This window comes from Myotis davidii, unplaced genomic scaffold (genome assembly GCF_000327345.1).
Source record: "Myotis davidii unplaced genomic scaffold, ASM32734v1 scaffold557, whole genome shotgun sequence".
In the NCBI taxonomy this organism is placed as follows: Eukaryota; Metazoa; Chordata; class Mammalia; order Chiroptera; family Vespertilionidae; genus Myotis; species Myotis davidii.
The window spans coordinates 1,933,278-1,955,881 of NW_006289557.1; the positions used below are offsets into that span (position 1 = coordinate 1,933,278).

General features: G+C 39.6%; 1 protein-coding gene and 1 long non-coding RNA gene across 2 annotated transcripts in view; both read left to right on the plus strand.

Annotated features, from left to right (window-relative positions):
* Positions 1 to 22,604, plus strand: part of FGF12 (fibroblast growth factor 12) — a 514,802-nt gene that overhangs the window by 128,200 nt on the left and 363,998 nt on the right. The gene's annotated exons all lie outside the window — the stretch shown is intronic.
* On the plus strand, positions 1,698 to 6,793 carry LOC107182826. Its single transcript, XR_001513577.1, has 3 exons — positions 1,698 to 1,783; positions 2,402 to 2,588; positions 6,677 to 6,793. It is a non-coding gene; the product is annotated as an uncharacterized LOC107182826 (long non-coding RNA).

Below are 22,604 nucleotides of genomic sequence, written 5' to 3' on the forward strand. Positions count from 1 at the left end.
CATTTGAAGTATGACTGGATAATTCTCTCTTACTCAGGGAAAAGGTGAGCCTTTTTTTTCCTTCAGGCCTTCAACTGATTAGATATGGCCCACCTACATTATGGAGGGCAATGTGCTTTACTCTGTCTATCAATTTAAATGTGAATCTCATCCAGAAATATCCTTGCAGAATCACTCAGAATTGTTTCACCAAATATCTGGGCCCTCTGTGACCCAGTAAAATTGACTCATAAAATTAACCATCACAAATGTATTGACTACAGTTTTTTGCTGTTGTTTTGTTTTAAACTACATAGGACTCCACCACCCTCCCCTCCACTCCCCATTCACAAGATGATGTTTAAGGCCAATTCAGGGATATGTTCTGTAAGCATTGGAAAATGAGAGCCCCTACACTGAAGAAAGGAACATCTTTCCCCAAATTACCTATCTCTGATCACCAAGTGTAGGAGACTCTTAAATATAGACCTTTGTTTATCACTTCAGATCTTGGCTGATCGAAGTATTAAAAACACCTCTTCTAAATGTAATTCCTTTATTCCTAGAGCTATACATCATCATCATTCTATCCCTCTCTCTCTCTCTCTTCCTTCTAATATTTATTAAGTATTATTCTATGTAATATAAGAAAAGTATAAGATGACCATAAGATGTTCTCTATTTTTACTCTGTAGGCCAATTATATGTTCTATAAAGTTACATTATGATGTTAGTGAGTCCCCCTGTATTTTTTTATTTTACATAAAACCCCAGAATTTTGAATTGTTGTGAACCTGCCACTATATGCTTTCATAGCTCTTAATAACGTAGTCTAGTAGAGAATTTCTAAACTACTCTAAGAGGCCAGTTTGTAGTGTTATGTTACTGTGTGTTTGGACCCAATCAGTGGTATTCATTGAAGTGTAATTTTAGCAAAGAATCCTTGCATTTAAATAAAGGGGTTAAAATAACATACGTGCCAACTTTGCACTTTTGGGGGGTTTTGTTGGTCATTATAAAGCTTAGTGCTCTTATATGGTGCATTTTCCTTTATGGTGTCCTTTTGGTGAGTTTTTGTGGTCATTGTTCTCTCCCCACTCACCTGCAAGCTCATCATCATCATTGAACATGCAAGGTACATAGAGTGTGAACCTGTGTGATCTTTTAAAATTAATAGGTGGATTCTCCTTTGTTACAAGAGTGCTCACTTGGGCCTCAGGAAGATCAACGGGGCACTCAGGGAAGAAAGTCTAATTAAGTGTTGAAGCCCAAGAGTCATTTATAGAACATTGTCAGTTATGTGACGTGAGAGGATGGAAGAAATAAAAGAGCTCTTTCTGTGCAATTTAAAAATACCTTTTTACAACAAGAAATGAGCAAAAAGGAAGACGAAAAATAAGAGTTATACTCGTTAATTACTTCCATTCCGCATCTGGATTATTATACCTGAGGATGCATGATGAATCTGTTTCCTAGTTTATTATTCTCATTTATTCGTTTTCCAGTAAACAGCCCATCATACATGAGGCACTGTGGGTAACTCAGAGATGTAGAAAGGAGATTGCTAAGACTGGTCTGCTACACTGAATAGAAAGAAAACAGTGCTGGGGCCCCTGGGGCCAAGGAGAGTTCCTGGGCGCGGAGATTGGCTTCCGGGTGGAAGAGCTCAGGGCAGACCTCTGGGAGGCGTGGCCACCGGCAGATGCGCAGACACTGACCACCCAGGTAGCTACTGGGGCTGCGGTGGAGGAGGGTGGTGACCTGGCCTGGGGAGGAAGAAGAAGCCGGTGGCGTTGCTTTAGTGGTGAGCAAATTCAGGGACCTGACTACCCCGGGGGAGCAGCTTCGGAACACGGGGCAGATTCAGAGGCAGAATATGAACGCGACGCATTTCTTTTAACAAGGCCTCGCGAATCCTATTACGTAGTCTGTCCTTTAGTAAGAGAGATACGGAGAGCTTTGCCTTTCTTGGCTGCCGGGCGGGCGCGCCTGTTGCTGCAGCTCTGCTGGCGTGCAGGGCCGCTGGCTCCGGCCGGAATTCCCGGGCCCCGGTCCCCGGGCCGCGATCCGGGCTGCATCCCGGGCTGCATGAGTCAGTCTTGCGCCGAACCTCGGCAGAATGGAGGAAGGTGCTATTTTGGGATAACAAGCATATGATCAGCTCTTTTGGGGGGCAGATTTCCCAGGCCGCTATGTTTGCAGAAAGAGTGACTTTCCAGAATGCCCGTCTTTCTGTTAGAACACAGAAAACCATTTCGTGAAGTCATCGGGGCCTCTGTGGCAGAAAGGGGTTCACATTGGACATCCACAGCCCATTCATTGTGCTGCCGACAGGAATAGCCTCAGAGCAGTTTAAAGGAAGATGTTTATGTGTGGTTAATAAGCTACCCCCCCCCCTTTTTTTTTCCCCAATGGCGGAAAGGAAAGCGGAGAGTCATTTGGACCCCGTGGAGAAGCTGGAATCCTGAAACCCTAAAGGAACTTGTGTCTGCTCCCGCCCCTTTCCACGCCCCCTCATTTGCTTTCCGGGCCTTCCTCGGGTGCAGCCAAAAAGCCAGCTTCCAACCTAGAAGAGTTACTAAGAGGGCGTGTGCTGGCATTCCAACCAGGTTTTTTATTTTTCTTACACATATCATTACCATCACTAACAGTAAACATATATTCTTTTGCTAATAAGCCAAAACTAATATAATAGTTTATGAAAGGATAAAGGGAATGTATGTGTGTGTGTGTGTGTGTGTGTGTGTCTTGATTTCAAGGCCTTCGAAGTTTGGGGACCTGCACCCTACTCAATATAGACAATATGACTACTGTGAATGCAGTGGGTTTTAATCTTATTTCCAGATGGTGAACGCTATGGTGTGTTTCTGTTTCACAAGCTTAGTCAGGCATACTTGGGAATATACTTTGAAGTCAGTCTGAAATCCCCACCTTCAGGGAAATTTAAAACCTCTCTATTTCAGAGAGTCTGCTCCATCCTTCACTGTCATTTCTCTCTCTCTCCTTGGCCATTTCATCAGTCATATGATTGGGACTATCACCCTTGCATGTTTTCCCCCAACTACGTGTCTATAGATAAAGCTTGTTTCGATACGTGTAAGATGCATGTGCTGAAGTGTCTGCTGGAGCTCCCTCCTTGGATTTGCACAGGCCACTCAAATGCTCTAAGTTCAGATTTGAACCACCTATGTTCCTCTCCCCATTGAAAATGAAAGCAAATGCAGTCAAGCTGATGGCTTGTCTGACATCCTGTCTTGGTAAATGGCACTTCCAATCCTCCTTGCCCAAGCTAGGACCCTGTTCATCATAATCTGTTCCTCCTTCCTTTGTCAGCATCCTTTATATCCACTTACTTATTAAGCCCATGTGCTCCAATTCTTAGTTACTTTTAGATCTGCTGCCTCCTCATAACCCTCAGTCTAGGCACTGCTCAGGGTAGGGCCTTATCATGTCCCTTCTGCAAACTTTCATAGTTCTGGCCTCACAGCCTTGGTCTTATCCCTCCCCAGTCATTGTTTTCACACACATCTTTCTAAAATCCAAATATAATTTCCCATTCTCGCTATTACAACCTTCCAATAATTCCCTTTTCCCTATGGGATAAATTCAAGCTCATGTGTATGGCATACACATTTCTCAATCAAGAAAACTTTCAGATCTGGAGTCAGATCTGGGTTCAAATCTTGGTTTTGCCACTTACCAGCTGTGTGACCTTGAATGACTTCTCTGTGTCTCACTTTCTCCACCTGTGAAATGAGCATAATAATGGTAGCTAGCCTGTGTTAAGCCTTACTTTTGTTCCCCAATACCTGCTTCTCCTCTAATTCCAGACATTACATTTCCCTCTCCCTTCAAGTTACCTGCGCCCAAATGACCTGCTTAACAAAAGAAAGGTAAGCAGATGTGGGAGGTGTCACTTCTGTGTGGAGGCATTCAGTTACTGGTACAGGACTCTCCAGCCCCCTTTTTCTTTTGATGAATTGTGAAAACATGTGTTGATATGTAGGTGCCATAAGAATGGAGTAGAACAGATGCTGAGCTAACACTTAGAAGACTACCCTGGAGAATGACCTAATCCCAACAGATGGTGTGGGTGAGAAACAAGCATTCATGGTATGAAGCAAGTGAGATGTGGGAGCTGCGTGTCACCTCAGTACAGCTTAGCCTACACTGCCAGTCTCCTCACTGTTGTGAGAATATATAATGCACTAAGACAGTGGTCGGCAAACTCATTAGTCAACAGAGCCAAATATCAACAGTACAACGATTGAAATTTCTTTTGAGAGCCAAATTTTTTAAATTTAAACTATATAGGTAGGTACATTGCTATTAACTTAATTAGGGTACTCCTAAGGCTTAGGAAGAGCCATACTCAAGAGGCCAAAGAGCCGCATGTGGCTCGTGAGCCACAGTTTGCCCACCATGACACTAAGGCATTTGGCATGGTGCCTGGCTCAAAGCCAGCGTTCAGGTCACGGTAGTGGTGAATGGTTATCTTTCCAGATGATACTCTTTTATTTTTTTCCTTTGGCATAGTTTATTCCATAGGCACCTATCCCTTGCTGTTTCACATGTTGGCATCTTCAGACATCTCGATTGCTCCGCATGTACTGTTTCCAAGGATCTTGCTCAGATGATGAAATCTATTCACCCCTTAAGAAGCAGCTGATGTGTGTCCCCTACGGGGTGCTTTCCTCTCACACTTGTGTCCACACACACACATCCAGGGTTGACCCCCTGGTTGCTGTGTTTATGTATGTAGAGGACCTGTCATTAGCATGTTTACCCTGGACTTTAGGACGCTTACATGTCTGTCTCTCCTGCCAGGTTGTGGGAGATCCTAAGAGGAGGATTCTGCCTTGCTCATCTCTACAGTTCAGAACCTCAAATACGGTCTGCCTCAAAGTAGATGTTGTGAAAATAAACAAATGTACAACTAAAGAGGGCGATAAGACAGTTCCACCATAATATGACAAGTGACTGGAGCCTTCTCTGTTCTCCATTTCCTCTCAGACTCATCATGCCTTTGACTTTGTGACCATTGGCTGGTCTAGCTTTCTTATATGACAGATGAGGAGACTGACCCAAGCAGAGAGTACAAAGTCGCACAGCCAGATGGTGTCAGACTCTGGAAGAGAAATGAGATGTTAGGGCCCTGTGGCAACTAAACCTGTGGGAGGATGGGGTGTCCATAATAGGTAGGTCTGTGAGGGCCCCATGGGCAGGTGCAAGTACTGAAGTAATGAGAGCATTGCAGTGGAGTGAATGGTGGACCCCAAAAAGATATGTCCCAATCCCAACCCCTGGTACCTGAGAATGGCTTTGTTTGGACAAAAGGTCTTTGCAGGTGTAATTCTCAAAATGAGGTTATTCTAGATTATCCAGGTAGGCCTTTAATCCGCTGACAGTGTCTTTATAAGAAACACCGAGAGAAAGGTCAAGTGAATGTGGATGCAAGGATTGGAGGCCCAGAACCAGCAGAAGCTGAAGAGACAAGGGAAGGCTCTCCCTAGAGCCCTTGCAGGCACCTTGATCTGGGACTTGTCCTCTACAACTGTCGTTTTAAGCCACCCAGTTAGCGGTAGTTTGTTATAGCAGCCCTAGGAAATGAATACAAGTATCATTTGGAAGATAAATGCGTTTTTTTCCCTTGGGCATACTTTTTTCAGGTTTTGCTTTTTATAATTGTCTTGGTGAAATATTTTAGTCATTGTTTTTATAAAATAATAAAAGCCCCTTTTCTCTTTTTCTCTTTCTCTCTTTCTTCTTTTCTTTCTTCCTTCCTTCTTTCCTTCCTCCCTCCCTTCCTTCATCCCTTCCTTCCTTCCTTCCTTCTTCCCTCCCTTCCTTCCTTCCTTCCTTCTTTTCTTCCTTCCTTCCTTCCTTCCTTCCTTCCTTCCTTCCTTCCTTTCTTCTTTTTACCTTTTCTTCTTCTAAAGTTTCACCAGTTCTATCAATTATCTTAGATTTTGTCCCTTCTGAAGTTGAAAGTACAGTATCCCCATTCATGTTATCTTTCCCATGGAGCACTTCTTACTAGAAACAGTGACTAAGTTTTGAGCTTTGCCTTATCTTTGAGCCTCTGAGGCACTTCATGTACCTGTAGTAAAACTGCTTGGTTTTCTCTGCAAAAGTCATGATCCTCATGGACTTCATATAGGGACAATGAGAATATGATAAGAGGTAGTATTTGTAGGAGGTTTGTAAACTGTGAAGTGCTATGTGGAGATGACAATTATATAGCTGGTATAAATGAGTGTGTACAGTATATATACAAAATATTGGAATCTGCCCTAACTGGTTTGGCTCAGTGGCTAGAGTGTCGGCCTGCGGACTCAAAGGTCCCAGGTTCGATTCCAGTCAAGGGCATATACCTTGGTTGCAGGCACATCCCCAGTAGGGGGTGTGCAGAAGGCAGCTGATCGATGTTTCTCTCCCATCGATGTTTCTAACTCTCTATCCTTCTCCCTTCCTCTCTGTAAAAAATCAATAAAATATATTTAAAAAACACACAAAAAACAACAACAAAATATTGAATCTGAGAATATTTCATAAAGGTGCCCTCAAGACGGCTGCTCAAACTGATTTTATGCTATACTTTGCTGCCACCTTGTGACATTCCTGGTAATTGTTGGAGATGATTTTTCTAATAAACTTTCAGAGATTTTGTTTTTAATAAAGTGATTTTTTCTTTCAGAAAGAAGATGCGGAATATGTCTCTGAAATTGCTCAGTATCATTCTATGTTCCTATTTGACAGAAGCTAAAAGACTTGCTTTGGAAATATTATTTGAAAAATTATGGCTGTCTGGCCGGCGTGGGTCAGTGGTTGAGCTTTGACCTAAGAACCAGGTCATGGTTCAATTCCCAGTCAGGGCACATGCCTGGGTTGTGGGCTTGAGTAGGGGGCATGCAAGAGGCAGCCAAACAATGTTTCTCTCTCATCATTGATATTTCTATCTCGTTCTCCCTGAAATAAATAACAATGTATTTAAAAAATAATGAAAAATTATGACTGATAAATCTAGAGATTAAAAGACTTGGGATGGTCAGGAAGACAATGGACAGTGTTGAGGACTTTAGAGAGATGGAAGCACTTGCCCTATCCAGGGGGCACCCACCACATACTGTTGTTAGAATTTCAACATTTCTTGCATATAAAGTGATTGCTCCAATATTCTGGACTCTCAATGGCAGGTGGTCACTAGGTCTTATTAGCTCCTTTTTCCCCAGTATCACCTTCATTTATTTAATAATCTCCAACTTCATGATTATTGTGTATTTCTGGTCCTTGTTACTATTTCAATACCTGGTCTCCCTGTCTCCATAATCTCTCATCTTCTATTCATCTTGCACACAGTGCTAGACATTTTTCATGAAGCCCTGAAAAAACAGCACAGAATAGTGACTAAGAGTAAGATCTGGAGCCAGGCTGCTGGGATTTGAATCTAACCTCCATCAGTTTGGTTCTAGTTGTATAATCTGGGGAAAGTTCCTTAAGCATTCTGAATATCAGTTTCCTTATCTGTATAATGATGATAGTATTAACGCCTACTTCATATGTTTGGGGAAAAGATTAGAGGAGCTATTCCATTTAGTGTTCAATTAATATTTGCTGGTATTCCTCCCTACTAGCATGTGAATTCCTTAAATACACAAATCCTCTCCTGGATTTGTCTTTGCACCTTCAAATTGACATGTCACTTTTACATTGTAGTCATTTGGTGGCATTCTTGGTTGTATAGTAGGTGAAGGATCACTAAACATTTGATGGTTGCATCCAGTTCACTTCTTGAAATTCTCATATCATCAAAATACACCTAAGGCCATACAGTGACCCCCTCCCCCCAAATTATACAGAATTTTTTCAAACTTGCTATATCTAAATTTAATAAACAGTGATTAACATTTACTTTTAGTATTTACTATGTGATAAGCTCTGTTCAAAGTACTTTTACAGTAGGTAAGACAATAATTCCATTCCAATCATATATTGTCTGACCTATCAAAAACCACCTGCTACTCCAACTGCTGGCTTGTGTTGGAAAGTCTTCCCCAGAATACTTGAAGTGGACCTAGAAAATGCATTTCAGGAAGGACTAGAGCAGCCTGAGCTTCAGGATGTTGTAAGACTATATACATGGTCTAGTTTTTAGACTTGGTTCCATTGTCCTTATTTCTATGGTTATACCCATTCATCTACCCTATAAATAATTATAAAGCATCCTCTAAATTCCAATGACATTAAGGTTACATAGAGATTGTGTCTTTCCCAAGAGTTCCTTAAGGGGAAATCTCATCTATCTGACACATAATCTCATATATTCATTCATTCAAAGTTTCTTCAAAACTTTGTGATCATCTACTATACAAAAATGGTGAAAATGGTGTCAGGTGTCATCAAGAATATTAAATATGTTAAATATATTTTAAAAGTAGATATAAATATAACCTAGGGATTATTTTACCTTTTGAGATGAAAATTAAAATGGATGAAATTTTTATTCCTCATTCCTCGTCTTTCTGGTGATTTTTCTAGGGAAGCTGTATTTCTCCTAGATACCTCAAACTCAGAACGTGGCCAAATACTGTTGAAGATTTTGGAAGATGGGAAAGCTTTATATTCACAAATTACTTTTGCCAACCCACCACATGGAATTTCTCACTGACCCCATTTCTCTTTGGTATTTAGTTGAACATTACACGGTATCAGTTCTGCTATGGTCTGAATGTTTGTGTCATAAATTCATATGTTTAGAACCCAATGCCTAAGGTTAATAGGAGGTAATCAGTTAATAATAGCACAACCCTCATAAATAGTATTAACATCCTTACAAAGGAGAGCCCAAAGAGGTCCCTAGACGCTTCTGTGAGGACACAGAGAGTAGTGCCAACTATGAACCAGGAAATGGCCTTCATCAGAACTCAACCAGGCTGGACCCCTAATCTTGGACTTCCCAGCCTCCACAAGTCTGAGAAATAAATTTCTGGTTCTTATAAACTACCCAGTCTGTGGTATTTTGCTACAGTAGCTGAACTAAGACACAACTCCATTCTTTCTTTTCACATCTCCTCTCATCTCCTTCAGAACTACATTCTTAATTACCTTTGGAACTATAATCCTAACTAAAAAGAGTTGTTGTCTTAAGAAAACTCTCCTTCCTATTAAACTAGCTAATATTTCTTTTTGTGATATACAGAAAACTTGAACTTTAAAAAAATGTAGGCACACTAAGTGGTAATCATTATTAATAAAAAATGTGTATGTCTTATTATACACGTTTCTTAAACTTGAGATGTATTACCTCTTTTAATACTTACAATATTCTATAATATAGGTATTTTTATCATCCCTATTTTCTCAGATAAGGAAACTGGGGCATAGAGAAGTTAGCATTCCAATCCAGGCAGCTTGGCTCCAAAGTCCAAGCTTTAACTACTAAGGTGTACTACAGATCACTATATCTATTGACAAACTACCTACCACTGCATTCATCTATTGATAATATCAGTTAAATGTTGAACAATTATGTAGTTTCTCTGTTTGTTTCAAGACACTAATGATATACACCTGCTAATAAAGCATCACCCATGCCCTTTATTTGGATTTAATTGTGTTCACACACTTAAATTAGCCAACTTCTATCAGATGTCATCATCTGTGTGCTTTCACTTATATGTGGAATCTAAAACAAAAACAGACTCATAGAAACAGAGACGAAAGTGATGGTTACCAGAAGGGAGGGGGTGGGGGATGGGTGAAAAGAGGAAGGGCAATACAGTCAACAATATAAGTCTACACAGTGACAGATGATTACCAGAATTAGTGGGGTGATCACATTGTAAGGTATTAAAATGTTGAACCATCATATTGTACACCTGAATCTAATATAACCAATAAAAGATTGTATACAAATTATACTTAAATTTAAAAAAAAACTGTTAAAAAAAGATGCCATCCTCAAACATTGCCATTTTTCTTCTTTGGGTTTAGCTTCATTTTTACTCTTTAGGAAGCAATAATAAATTAAATTAACCTGGTTCTCCTCAGTCTCCAGTGTCAGACCATTGGCAACAGCTGGAACTAAGCTAGGAGGAAGATGGTATTGGCATGCAAAGTCATCATTGTATGAGCAACTGCTGAACATGTGAGTTGTTTATGTCAAAGAAGTAAGCTTTATCACAGTTGCTTTGCCATGATTTGAAGCAGAAGTTCTAGAATTTTATCCATCATGTTTTCATTTAATACTAGAGGCCCAGCACATGAAATCATGCAAGGGTAGGGTCCCTAGGCCTAGCCTGTGATCAGGGCCATCTTCCGCCTGCTCGCCAGTCCCCAGTCCTGCCCCACTATGTCCACCCACCCTGGTTCCTGTTGGCCGGGTAATTGATCTGAGCCTGCGGGCCAGGGGGAGGGACCAAGAGGTCGGCATTCTTCCCACTCACCAGTCCCCAGTCCCGTCCTGCTGCCTCCACTCACCCTGGCTCCCCTTTGGCCATCCAGTGATTGGAACCTACAGGTTGCGGGGAGGGACCAAAAGGTGGTCAGTGCACCTCATAGCAACTGGTCAATAGGTCATTCCCGTCGTTACACCATTATGATTGCTGGCCTTTTATTATATAGGATGGTATATATACTCCATTCTCAGCGGTTAGGGCTCCTGACCTAGCTAACTCTAAAGCTCACAGTCACATGTACTCTAGGGAAAGGAAACTAAAATCAGTGGAGCTATAAATGTTGCTTTTTTCTTAAAAGAAAGAAACAAAAAGAGGTTTGTGTTCTTTAACATATTTGAAATAGTTTAATGTGCATTTTTTCATTTTATTAAATCCATTGGAAAGCCTTCGCTGACAACTGGTTTTCTTGAATTAACTCTGAACTTTCTTGGTATGTATTGGGAATTCTTCACTGTGAGCTCTAACCTACCTTTCTGACATGATGCTGTAGTTGTGTTTGACTATTTGTTCTTTCAAAATCAAGCCCTTTCCCTTTCTTTGTGGCCTAGCCAAGACATCATGCTATGCTCCATTTCCTTTTTTCTATTTGCAAATGTGATTTTACTCCCTTTTGTTTCTCATAGGTGGCACTTCACATATTCTACCGAGAATGGACATTATTCTATTATTAATATAAGAAAAATTGTCTACACCTGTCTCCTTTTTGAGCTGAGCTCCTTTGCTATTTAGCATACTGCCAGGAATTTGGACATCACTGCTTCTTCCTCTCTTTCAGTCTTTGTAACTGATTAGTTACAAAGTTCTACCAATTGCACATCCTCAGTACCTCAACCTGTTCCCTTATCTCTATCTCCACTGCATTTGTCCTAGTTTCCTTCTGACAATTTAATGTCAGAATAACTCAGTCTCCTCCATCTTAATACTGGTAGCAGAGTCACCCTTTAGAAATACATACTTGATTACAGCAAACCTTGAATGAAAATCTTTAAAGGGCTTTGATATAATAAAAGTCTAGGTTTCCTAGCCTGGCAACTGTTAGTGTCATTGGCTTGCATGGTATGGTGTAAGGAAGCGTAACCTAAAACATCCACTTTAATGTCAAATAAGAAAAACAGTGGTAGTTTATAGTAAGAACATACCATAAAGATCTAAGAAAGGCCTTTTTTCATGAAAACAAACCAAAGTGAACTTTTTTTTTCAAGTTTCAAGAGTGGTAGTTGTATTTTAATGAGTTATTGCCATAGGGACATATTGTACATCAGGTATGGGAATTAGTTTTCCTTTTCAATATTTAGGTTAATAGTGCCAGTTTTTTAATTCATTTTAAATTTTCTTTTGTTAATCCTCACCCGAGGATATTTTTCCATTGATTTTTAGAGAGAGTGGAAAGGAGAGGGAGGGACAGAGAGAAACATCAATGTGAGAGAGACACATCGATTGTTGCCTCCTTCACATACCCAGACCAGAGCCAGGGAACCTGCAACCAAGGTACATGCCCTTGATTGGAATCGAACCCGGGACCCTTCAGTCCATGGGCCAATGCTCTATCCACTGAGCCAAACTGGCTAGGGTAACAGTGCCAATTTTTTTAAAAAAACAGTTTGTTGTTATTGATGAGTAAGAATATCAGTGCATGTGTTTGGAGGGGTGTAAGTACAGCTGAATAAACACACGCCTGTCTTTCAATCTGTCTGCTTCTAACACAGAATGGTGACATTATTAGAGAATAGCTATCATTGGAATTAATAATGCTCAGAATCTGACTAATGCATACTTTGGTGAATCAGTTGACCTGTATCCTAGGTATGGCAAATGAGATGTATTAGTAGCATTGAAAATACAAGTGATGGCCACACAGTTGGTAAACAAATAGAAGGAAATGAAGCAAGCCCCTTTGGAAAGGGATATAGAAATGAAAGGTCTGAAGTCTGCTCCAAGTTGAGTCACTATATTATTAGTTGTAAATTATCTTGAGTGATTCATTTCCCTTCTCTGGCTCTCAGTTGTTCGTTTTTTTTTGTTGTTGTTTTTTTTTTCCTTTGTACAATGAAGGAATTGGACTGTATAACATCTGAAATCTCTATAAATTTGAATATTCTTAATTGTAGAACCAATTTAATTGTGCTCTGATGTAGTCTCAAGTCAGCTACTAGGTGTGTTGGTTCTGGGCCCTTTCGGGAGGGTCTCTGGTACATACCAACATCAGACACTGCCTGTGACAGGCGCTGGGCTACCTGTTAGGAGCTACAGGTGATCCGTGGTTGGTGACTTTCTCTGCTGGGCTGGGTGTGTGGGGGAGAGGCCAAACTGCACATCGAGCCCAGCTTCCACTAGAACTAGGCCTGGTTTTTCCTTGAGTTAAGAAAGGCCAAGGCACCCTGAGTCCACTTCTGTCTGTTGGCTGCTCATAAGGCTTATTCACTGAAAAGAGCTTCAGGGGGTACATGAGTTGTGTGAGGCAGGTTCTCAGTGAGCCACAGGGTAGGGGTGAGTGGTGTTTACCAGGGTGACACAAATTCAAACTCAGTGCCAGTACTGGGTCTGAGTCCACTCAGCAAAAGTCTTAGAATGCACCCAGGCCAGACATCATCTGCCTTGGGGCATGTGGACCTTTGCAGTAAGTCAGGGTCTTCCATTCACCTAAATATTTAATTAAAACTAATTTTCCTTATTCATTATTATTATTACTCAGTCACATTAATTCATTCAGCAACACTTAATTGTCTTCCAAGAGCACTGCAAAGAATACAAAAAAGAAGATACATTTCTAATCCCCTAAAGAACTTAAAACCTGCTCCTAGAAATAATGCAAATATGATTAAGCAATTAGAAAAGAATAAAGAGTGCAATCTACAAGAAACTTGCTTCTTTGTCCCACCTTTCCTGAGTGCTACACTCACTTAAAAGTGGTCTCTTTGAAGTCTGCTCCAGTGCTGAACTGGAATGGAAAGCTAGCAGCTATACTGCTTATAGTTCTTCTTAGCATTGCTTAAAAGTATGGGAGCAGAAAAGAGAGACCCTGAAGTAAAACTAGTTTAAAAAACGGTCACGTTGTAAAAAACCACTTTGTAAAGAGGAATGGAGCTACGATACTGAGTGCTTTGGTTTGTGTTGTCAATATTCTTCACTTCAGTAGGCTCACTTCATTCAATCAATTTCTTTTTTTGAGTAAAATGCCCTGCCAGGAGTCACAGTTCGCATGGCAAGGCAAATGCAGGACTGTTCCTTAAGGAGCTTCTAGTCTAGAGGTAGAGAGAGACATGCTGACAATGTGCTGACAGATGTGCTGACTTTCTGCCTTGTGGAGGGGCCAACATTTGGACTGGCCCCTTTAGAGTTTATTAAACTAGAAGAGATGAAGTGAACACTCTGGGCTAAGGAAAGAAAATGAACAAAGTCTCAAAAGTTCAAAAGTCTATGTCCAAGTAAAGCAAGTATAGGCTCATAATCCATTATCCATAATTTCAAAATCCAAGAAGCTCTGAAAACAATTTTTGGTTTTTTTTTTTCTTAAGTTTGTAGCAAACTTATTTTTTAGCACAACCTGACATGGATTTACATGAGGCTGTTTATAATCTTCATTTATTCCACTTATGAGAATATTTGTAGATTTCAATACAGAAATATCAATGTGTTTTTTTTTATTACAGGTGCTGCCCCAGTATACAGCCTGTGCTAATATTTTATTCATTTACTATATTACTTAAAAAATGCCATCTTGTGCCCCTAAACCTGAATTGCAATAAATTCCTTTTCCCAAGTGTTTCAGATATGGAACTGTGGGCCTAAAGTAATGATGAGTGACGTAATATTGTAGAAGGTATAGTCAGAAAGCTAGATAAAGACTGTGCTGGCTCTTGAATGCCCCATGAAAGATGCTGGAAAGTCTACGTTAGGCTGAATTATAGGGATTAAAGAAGGTAGTGAAATATTCAACAATGTTTTATCAAAATTAGTTTGTATTCCTGGGCATACTCCATTTTAAATTTATTTCCCCCAAACAACCACTAACCCTGGGATATTTTTCTTTGCAGAAAATAGTGATGTCAGATAAAATGCCTTTCAGGGATAGATATTTACATCCAGCGTTTGTTCCCTTGTGAAGGTGTGTGGGAGAAATAGGGTTAGAGAAAGCAATATGAGATTGTGTTTGCAGCTTGCGAAGTGTCATATTATATAAATATGGTCAGGATTTGGTGTCCCCAGATGACTTTACTTTGAAAATGCAAACATTGCTTTCTGGAAGAATAAATAAGTAAGCAAAAATCCCACAAGAAACAGTAATAGACTTCATTTTTTATCATATTCCCTAAGAAATAATTAGATTTTAATTAGGCTAGGAAAATTATTTAAAAATCCAATATGTTAGTGTGTGTGTGTGTGTGTGTGTGTGTGTGTGTGTGTGTCCTAGTAAGTTTTAAACTCTGCTGTTGGAAAGAGGCAGTAAAAGTTTGGGAATTAGAAAATTGTACGCATCTCATTTTATTTTCTTTGCATATCTGGATAGTTGGTCTCTCCCTTTCCCTGAGTTTATAATTGATGCAGGGACCCCCAAAATGAAAGTGCATTTTATTTTTATTTTAAAAATATCACTTAAAGGGTCTAGAAGCAAAGATAGGCACATCTAATAAAATTGTAAATTGGTATTCTTTTCTTTTTTTTTTTTACAGAGAGGAAGGGAGAGGGATAGAGAGTTAGAAACATCGATGAGAGAGAAACATCCATCAGCTGCCTCCTGCACACCCGCTACTGGGGATGTGCCCGCAACCAAGGTACATGCCCTTGACTGGAATCGAACCTGGGACCCTTCAGTCCGTAAGCTGACGCTCTATCCACTGAGCCAAACCAGTCAGGGCTAACTTGGTATACTTTTCAAAAAAACTACCTGGTAGCTGCCTTGGGAATATTACGAAATCCACTTCCTAGAAGTCATATTGCAATCCTTGTAAGTCTATGTAGGGAATCAGAAAATTCCATCCAATTCATAGCTTATGCTTTTTTAGAAAATTTCAACATTTGATATTAGAAGTACTGAGAATAATAACAGCATGCTTACTGAATTCAAGCATGAAGCTCATATAGTAGGCTATGGAAGAAGTACTTTTTAAAAATAGTTTTTATTGATTTCAGAAAGGAAGGGAGAGGGAGAGAGAGACAGAAACATCGATGATGAGAGAGAATCACTGATCGGCTTCCTCCTGCATGCCCCCCACTGGGGATCGAGCCCACGAGCCCACAACCAGGTCATGTGCCTTGACTTGGAATGTAACCATGACCTCCTGGTTCATAGGTCAATGCTCAACCACTAAGCCATGCTGGCCAGATGGAAGAAGTATTTTTTGATGCTGTAACCTCAAGAGTTGTAGTTTGAATATTTAGCATTCTTAATTTAAAAACATGCTTATAGTAAAAAAAAGAAATATTTATTTCTGATTTTAAAAGTATTCAACATTAATTTTAGAAAATTAAAAATATCCAGAAATACAGGAATAGAAATTGATGATAACATCTGTGAAGTGTTTAATTTTCACAGGTACTGTACCTTGTGGTGCTTGATATACATGACCTCAGTTAAGCTTTACTGTGTGACATATTATTGTCCTCATTTTATATAAATAGAAAGTGATGTCTGGAGAGGCTTGTGACACGCACAAAGGCGTCATTGGCCGTCAGTGGTAGAGCAGAAGGGAAGCCCAGCAAGTCCAATTCCAGAGATCATCCTCTGAACAAACTGTCCTGCCTCCCCCCAATCGCCAGTAGCCACCATGTTCACTGAGTAATAGCCACGGTTGTATTTTTGTGCCTATGCCTTCCCTCCTCCCCACCCCCTGTGTATCTCTTTTTCAAATATAATTGAAATCCTGATGCATGCTGTTTTTTCACCTTTGGTGTTGGACTTTTTCATAGTTAAACCTATTAACTACTAAAATGGAAAAGGTGTGACCTTGGCTTACTAATCCAGAATGGAGCCCTAATGCTGAGTGTCTAAGTGATGCCTTGGATTAAAGACAAACCAACAATGGTAAAAAAGGTATTTGTTTTTTGCATTTATAGATTATACATTTAAATACAGGAATGGTCAGTAGGTGATTTATACCATGTTATGATTTAATTCTTAAATGATTTAATCATTTAAACATACACTAGTCCTTGTTAAGCAGATTTCAAATCCTGGGGAAAAGAGACAAGGAATTTGTTTGTGGGGAGTCTCTTAGTGCTAAACTCGGCATTAAGCATTTTCTTCTTCTAGCCCCTTATATTGTGTTACCACAACTCTGCAAGGCAGTTTATTAGTCTCGCTTTACAAATGAGGAAAATGAAACTCAAAGAAGTTGAGAACTTTGTCCATGGACACACATAGCTGGTAACTAGTAACATTGGGATTTGACTTAGGAATGTACGGCTCTGAAGCCTCAAACATTTCAAGCAATTTTGTAGTTGTACAAAAGGCCCACATATTTTTCTTATAGAGTTTTTTAAATTTTAGATTGAATTCAAATATCGTAAAATTCAATCCCTTTAAGGGGTATAGTTTAGGCAGAGGTCCTCAAACTTTTTAAACAGGGGGCCAGTTCACTGTCCCTCAGACATTCCACACATGCACACTGCGGGCCCGGGATGAGTTGGCTGCTAAGCAGGACAGGCAGCTGTGGCAAAAACACCGGGCGGCCGGATAAATGTTTTTGGTGGGCCGCATGTGGCCCGCGGGCCATAGTTTGAAGAGCCCCGGTTTAGGGGTTGTTGTGTGTGTGTGTGTGCGTGCGCATGTGTGTGTGTGTGTGTGTGCACTCACAAGGCTATGCAAGAGTCATCACTGTCTATCTAGAACATTTTTATCAGCCCCCAAAGAAACCCCTTATCCATTAGCAGTCTCTTCTTACAGAGTTTTGATGAAATAAAAATCTTTAAAACTGTTCTACTCTAAGTCCAATTTTCTTTGATTCTTTCCGCAAGCAAAAATAGTTCTTATTTAGACAGATGTTGTAGAGTAGTTATAAAAATAACCTTAAATAACAGATGATTGACTTTGCTGGACATATTTTTAAATAAGAAAAGGATTATTAATGGAAGATTATTCCAGAGTTATCAATGTCAATACAATCCCCACCACCTCCATGATCATTACCATAATTTAGTGAGCACTTATTCTCTGGCAGGCACCATACTAAGATATTCTACTTCATTTAATTCTGGCAACAATCATTTTAATACTCACACTAGTGTGCAGGCAAGAAAAAAAGGTTGGAGAAGTGAATCACTTAAGTGTCAGGGTTGAGAAGTTAAAACCAGTCCGGTTTGATTTGAAAGCACAAGTCTTAACCACTGAATTTCTTCAAGTGAGAGGCATTGGATCAAAAGATAACATAGATCTAAAATGTAAATAACATTTGAATCCAAATGGAAAATTTACACAAGCCCAGAACACTGTAGAGGGTTATTCAGTGCTAGCTCCTAGAACAGGGGTGGGCAAACTTTTTGACTCAAGGGCCACAATGGGTTCTTAAACTGGACCGGAGGGCCGGAACAAAAGCATGGATGGAGTGTTTGTGTGAACTAATATAAATTCAAAGTAAACATCATTACATAAAAGGGTACGGTCTTTAAAAGGATACAGTTTTTTTTTTTTTTTAAGTTTTATTCATTTCAAACGGGCCGGATCCAGTCCGCGGGCCATAGTTTACCCACGGCTGTCCTAGAAGCATTATCCAGTGACTTGCATATCCACTGGATCAGATACATTCAGTGTTCACTTGCTTAAAGCTGTAGAAACCAGATCATTTTGGACCATCCATTTGAAAAAAATGTCAATTAACCTATCCAATCAGAAATGGAAACAATTGCAAATTCAGGGAGTAGGAGGCCTTTCAGATTGGTGCTCTAGAAATTTCTTTATCCAGGTCCTTTGCCTGTTGGTCTTCCAAGAATATTATGTTAGACTAGTCAACTAAAGTGTTCAAAACACTTATTTTCTCTTAGCTTGAGTTTCTTTTCACTCGTTTCAAGAACTCCTTTATATTTCTCATACCTGAAACCATCTGGAAGGTGTGTCATTGATTTTCAGGAAAGAGAATGCACAATACATGTTGCTTTTATATATAACTAGTGCAAAAATTTGTGCACTCAGGGGGGTCCCTCAGCCCGGCCTGTGCCCTCTCGCAGTCTGGAACCCCTCAGGGGATGTCCCCCTGCTGGCTTAGGCCCACTCCCTGGGGGATCAGACCTAAGCTGGCAGTCAGACATCCCTCTGGCAGCCCAGGAGCCCTCAGGGGATATCAACTTGCCAGTGGGGAGCAGGCCTAAGCTGCAGTCGGACATCCTTAGTGCTGCTGAGGAGGCAGAAGAGATTCCCACCACCACCGCTGTGCTGGCAGCTGGCAGCCTGGCTTATGGCTGATCAGAACTCCCCCTGTGGGAGTGCACTGACCACCAAGGGGCAGCTCCTGCATTGAGCATCTGCCCCCTGGTGGCCAGTGTGTGTCATAGTGACCAGTGATTCCCAGTCATTTTGCTGTTAGGGTTAATTTGCATATTACCCTTTTACTACATAGGATTGCTATATTAGGTTACAATACATTTGATTAAGCCCTTATCTTCAGATGAACTATATGGTTAATTCAATCTTGAAAAAAATAAAACCATGTAACTATTCTAAGACACTGAGTGAAACTTTTGATTTAATCCAGCAGGTATTTGGAGACCATTTCTTATGTTCTGAGCAGAGTCTGTGTATAGAGGCAGGTGGTAATAATAGTATTATTATTACTGTTACTAATAGTACTAATACATTTCATACTTGCCATAAAAAGGAATAAACTGTGCATGTATGTGTGTGTGTGTGTGTGTGTGTGTGTGTTTGAGGTGAGGAAATGTATAAAAAAGATATGCCCAACTAATTGTGATACAAGGCATGAGATGACAAATTCTTCAGCTTTTCTTGATTCTTCCAACTAGATCAATCCTCATCTCCTACTTTAGACACTATAGCATCACGAACTTTCCTTTTAGGCACCAATCATAGTTGCAATTGTTTGTATGATTATTTGGCTGAATTTTCAACAAATACTTTGTTTTTTCCATAACTCTATCAGACATAAAGGTTATAAATTAAACAAATGAAAGTTTGCTATGTGAAAGTTCTATGCTAAGAAATATACAGAGATGAGCCCTAACCTATTCAAGGAAGGGTATTGATGGAGGTCATTCTGGACCCAATTTTTTAATGTTGGGTACATGTATTCACTGGGATATAAAAGAAGGCAGGGTGTCCAAGCAAGGGGAACAACATGTGCAAAGATACACACACATGAAACTGTGTGCCTCAAGGATATGAATGGTGTTAAGTTCATGGACAGAGACGGAGGAAGATGAGGCAAGTTATTTAGGGTTTTTTGGGGGGGCTTAAGTTGTTGACTTCATCTTGAATGCTCTGAAAAGTTTCTGAACAGCAAAATCCTTCAGGGATTTGAGTTTTGGGGTGATTATTTTAGCAGTGCAGAGGGTAAATTGAAGATAGTTGACAGTTGGATTGTCTTTCATAATAATGTTACAGTAGTCAGGCAAGAAGTGATGAGGGCCTGAAAGAAGATAGGAACAAAGTAGATGAAGGTAAGAGATGTTAAAGAAATAATATCAATGGACACATATGTAATACCCTTTGTAATACTTTAAGCAATAAAAAAATAATAATATCTCTAATAGCCTCCGACTGATGGGAGGTGAGTTAGCAAGAGGAGCCTTGGATGGTTTACAGGTTTTATTATTTGGAAACTGTATAAATGATGGAATCTTTTACTAAAATGTGCAACTCAATAGGATTTTGGGGAAAGGGATGTATTCAGATTTGCTGTTTCATAAGTGCCTGCATATCATTTATGTAAAGCTTTCCAGGAAAGCCTGGAAATATGCAACTAAAACTATGGAGGAGACTGGTCAGCAGTCGTCAGCAGACTAAGACATCTGTAGAGGGATGCTTGAGAAAAGTAAAGAGAGTGAAAGGATTAGAGGCTGCAACCCTAGAAACAGTAGTACTGGGTGATGGCCAGAAAGAAAACTGTGAAGTTAAATAGAGAAGAAAAAAAACTTGTTCTAGAAATAAGGAGGAAGACTTTTGTGAAATAGAGAGTGATTAATAATTTTAATACATATAATTACAGTTTTCTGTATAATTAGGACAAAATGTGCTAGAAACTAGAATAGTCTAGTATATGGTGATTTTATAAGGAGAACATCAGTGAGATGTATGGGCAGAAGAACTCAATAGGTTTAGGAAAGAATAAAAGTGGAATACTATAAGTAGATTCCTTTTTATGTGTTTAAGGAAGGAAAAAAAAAGAAAGAAAGTGCACAAAGAGGAGTTTTGAAAATTCTACACGAAGCTCTTGCTTTGTACATGGCAGAGTGTTCTGCAGAGGCACAAAGATATGCACATATGTGTACTTGTGAATGTATCTGTATGTATAATAAGCACCGTAAAGAGGGCTAAACTATTTCCTTACAAAGTACCACATCCCTATCAAGCCTTCACTACTACTCAAATCAATGGTTCCAGAGAGCAGTTTTTCTTCTCCTTCCTCTGTCCAGACCATAGATCTATAAGCATTTGTATGTGCACAGTTAAAGCTCACCATTATGAGAGTCAGCCTACTCCATAAGCCAAGACTCTCTCCTAGACCCAATTCTGAAAGTTGACACCAGTAAATACCAAATACTGTAAAGGCAATAATATGTTTACTGTTGTCAGGTCTTTAAATGAATGGCTGCCCTCTGCTTCTGGAAAGCAGAGAATTTGCAGAGAGAAAATTTAATTTCCAGGGAAGGATGCCCTGAAATCATTTCTATGCATTTTATAAAGTAAGTTTGATCTTTACACATCTCAAACCAGAAACAGCACATGGTGTCAGGTAAAGAACGTTGCACTGGAGGCAGTGTCCTCACTTGAGTGGTAACTGCCACTAGGAGCCATGTGGCTTCAGGGAAAATCACTCTCCCCTTTAGGGAATCCTTATGTTGTTCATAAGGATTGAGCTGAATATTCCCTATCTTGTTTTGACCTCTGTTGAAAATTTATTCCCTTAAACTCTGAATGAAGTCATTCCACATATAAATTTTCTTTTCCTATCAGTTTTTTTGGAAAAAACTCCATTCTTGTCAAATGCCACCAAATTGGAGTTCCTTTTTTTCCCCCTTTTGTTTGGTCTTGTACCTCCCTCCTGGACAAATGAAATTGCTCCCTTTATCTTTGCTCTCACAATAGTTTTCAGGCATCTCTATCCTTATCACCAATATTTGTGTAGTTATCTGTTCTTCCTCATGCTCCCAAGATATGAGGTCACTAAGAGCAGGGGTTATCTTTATGATATGCATGGTATGCTCACTAAGTATGCATTGAGTAGAACTTTTAAAACTTAACTCATTTAACAGGTAGACTCAATAGATACTATACAATTAAAGGAGATTTTTATTTGGAGAGAACAGGTAATGTGAAATTTAATAAAAGGGGTTGGTTGTTTATTGCTGAAGTGAAAGGGGGTCTTCATTATTATTTTCTTTTGTGTTTTTAATATTCAAGATTGTTGAAATTCCACAAGAGCACAGGGAAGTTTAATATAGCTTATTTCAATTATATGCTAATATTAACTATTTCCCCCCCAATGTCAACTAAACTTAAGGCCTCACTTTAAAAAAAAACTACATAATTTAAAATTAAAATAAGAGTAATATCTCAAATTTATAGCACTTAGGACTTTTTAATTTTTATTTCATGTACCCCTTTCATTGCAGAAGATGTCTTTTTTTTTAATTTTTATTTTATTTATTTATTTTAAATAAATCTTTATTGTTCAGATTATTACAGTTGTTCCTCTTTTCCCCCCCATAGCTCCCCTCAACCTGGTTCCCCCCCCACACCCCCCCCTTACCCCTTCCCTGTCCTCGTCCATAGGTGTACGATTTTTGTCCAGTCTCTTCCTGAACCCCCCACACCACCTTCCCCTCAAGAATTGTCAGTCCACTCCCTTTCTATGCCCTCGATTCTATTCTATTCACCAGTTTATTCTATTTGTTAGATTTTTTATTCACTTGATTTTTAGATTCACTTGTTGATAGATATGTATTTGTTGTCCCTTTGTTGTTCATAATTTTTATCTTTACCTTTTTCTTCTTCATCTT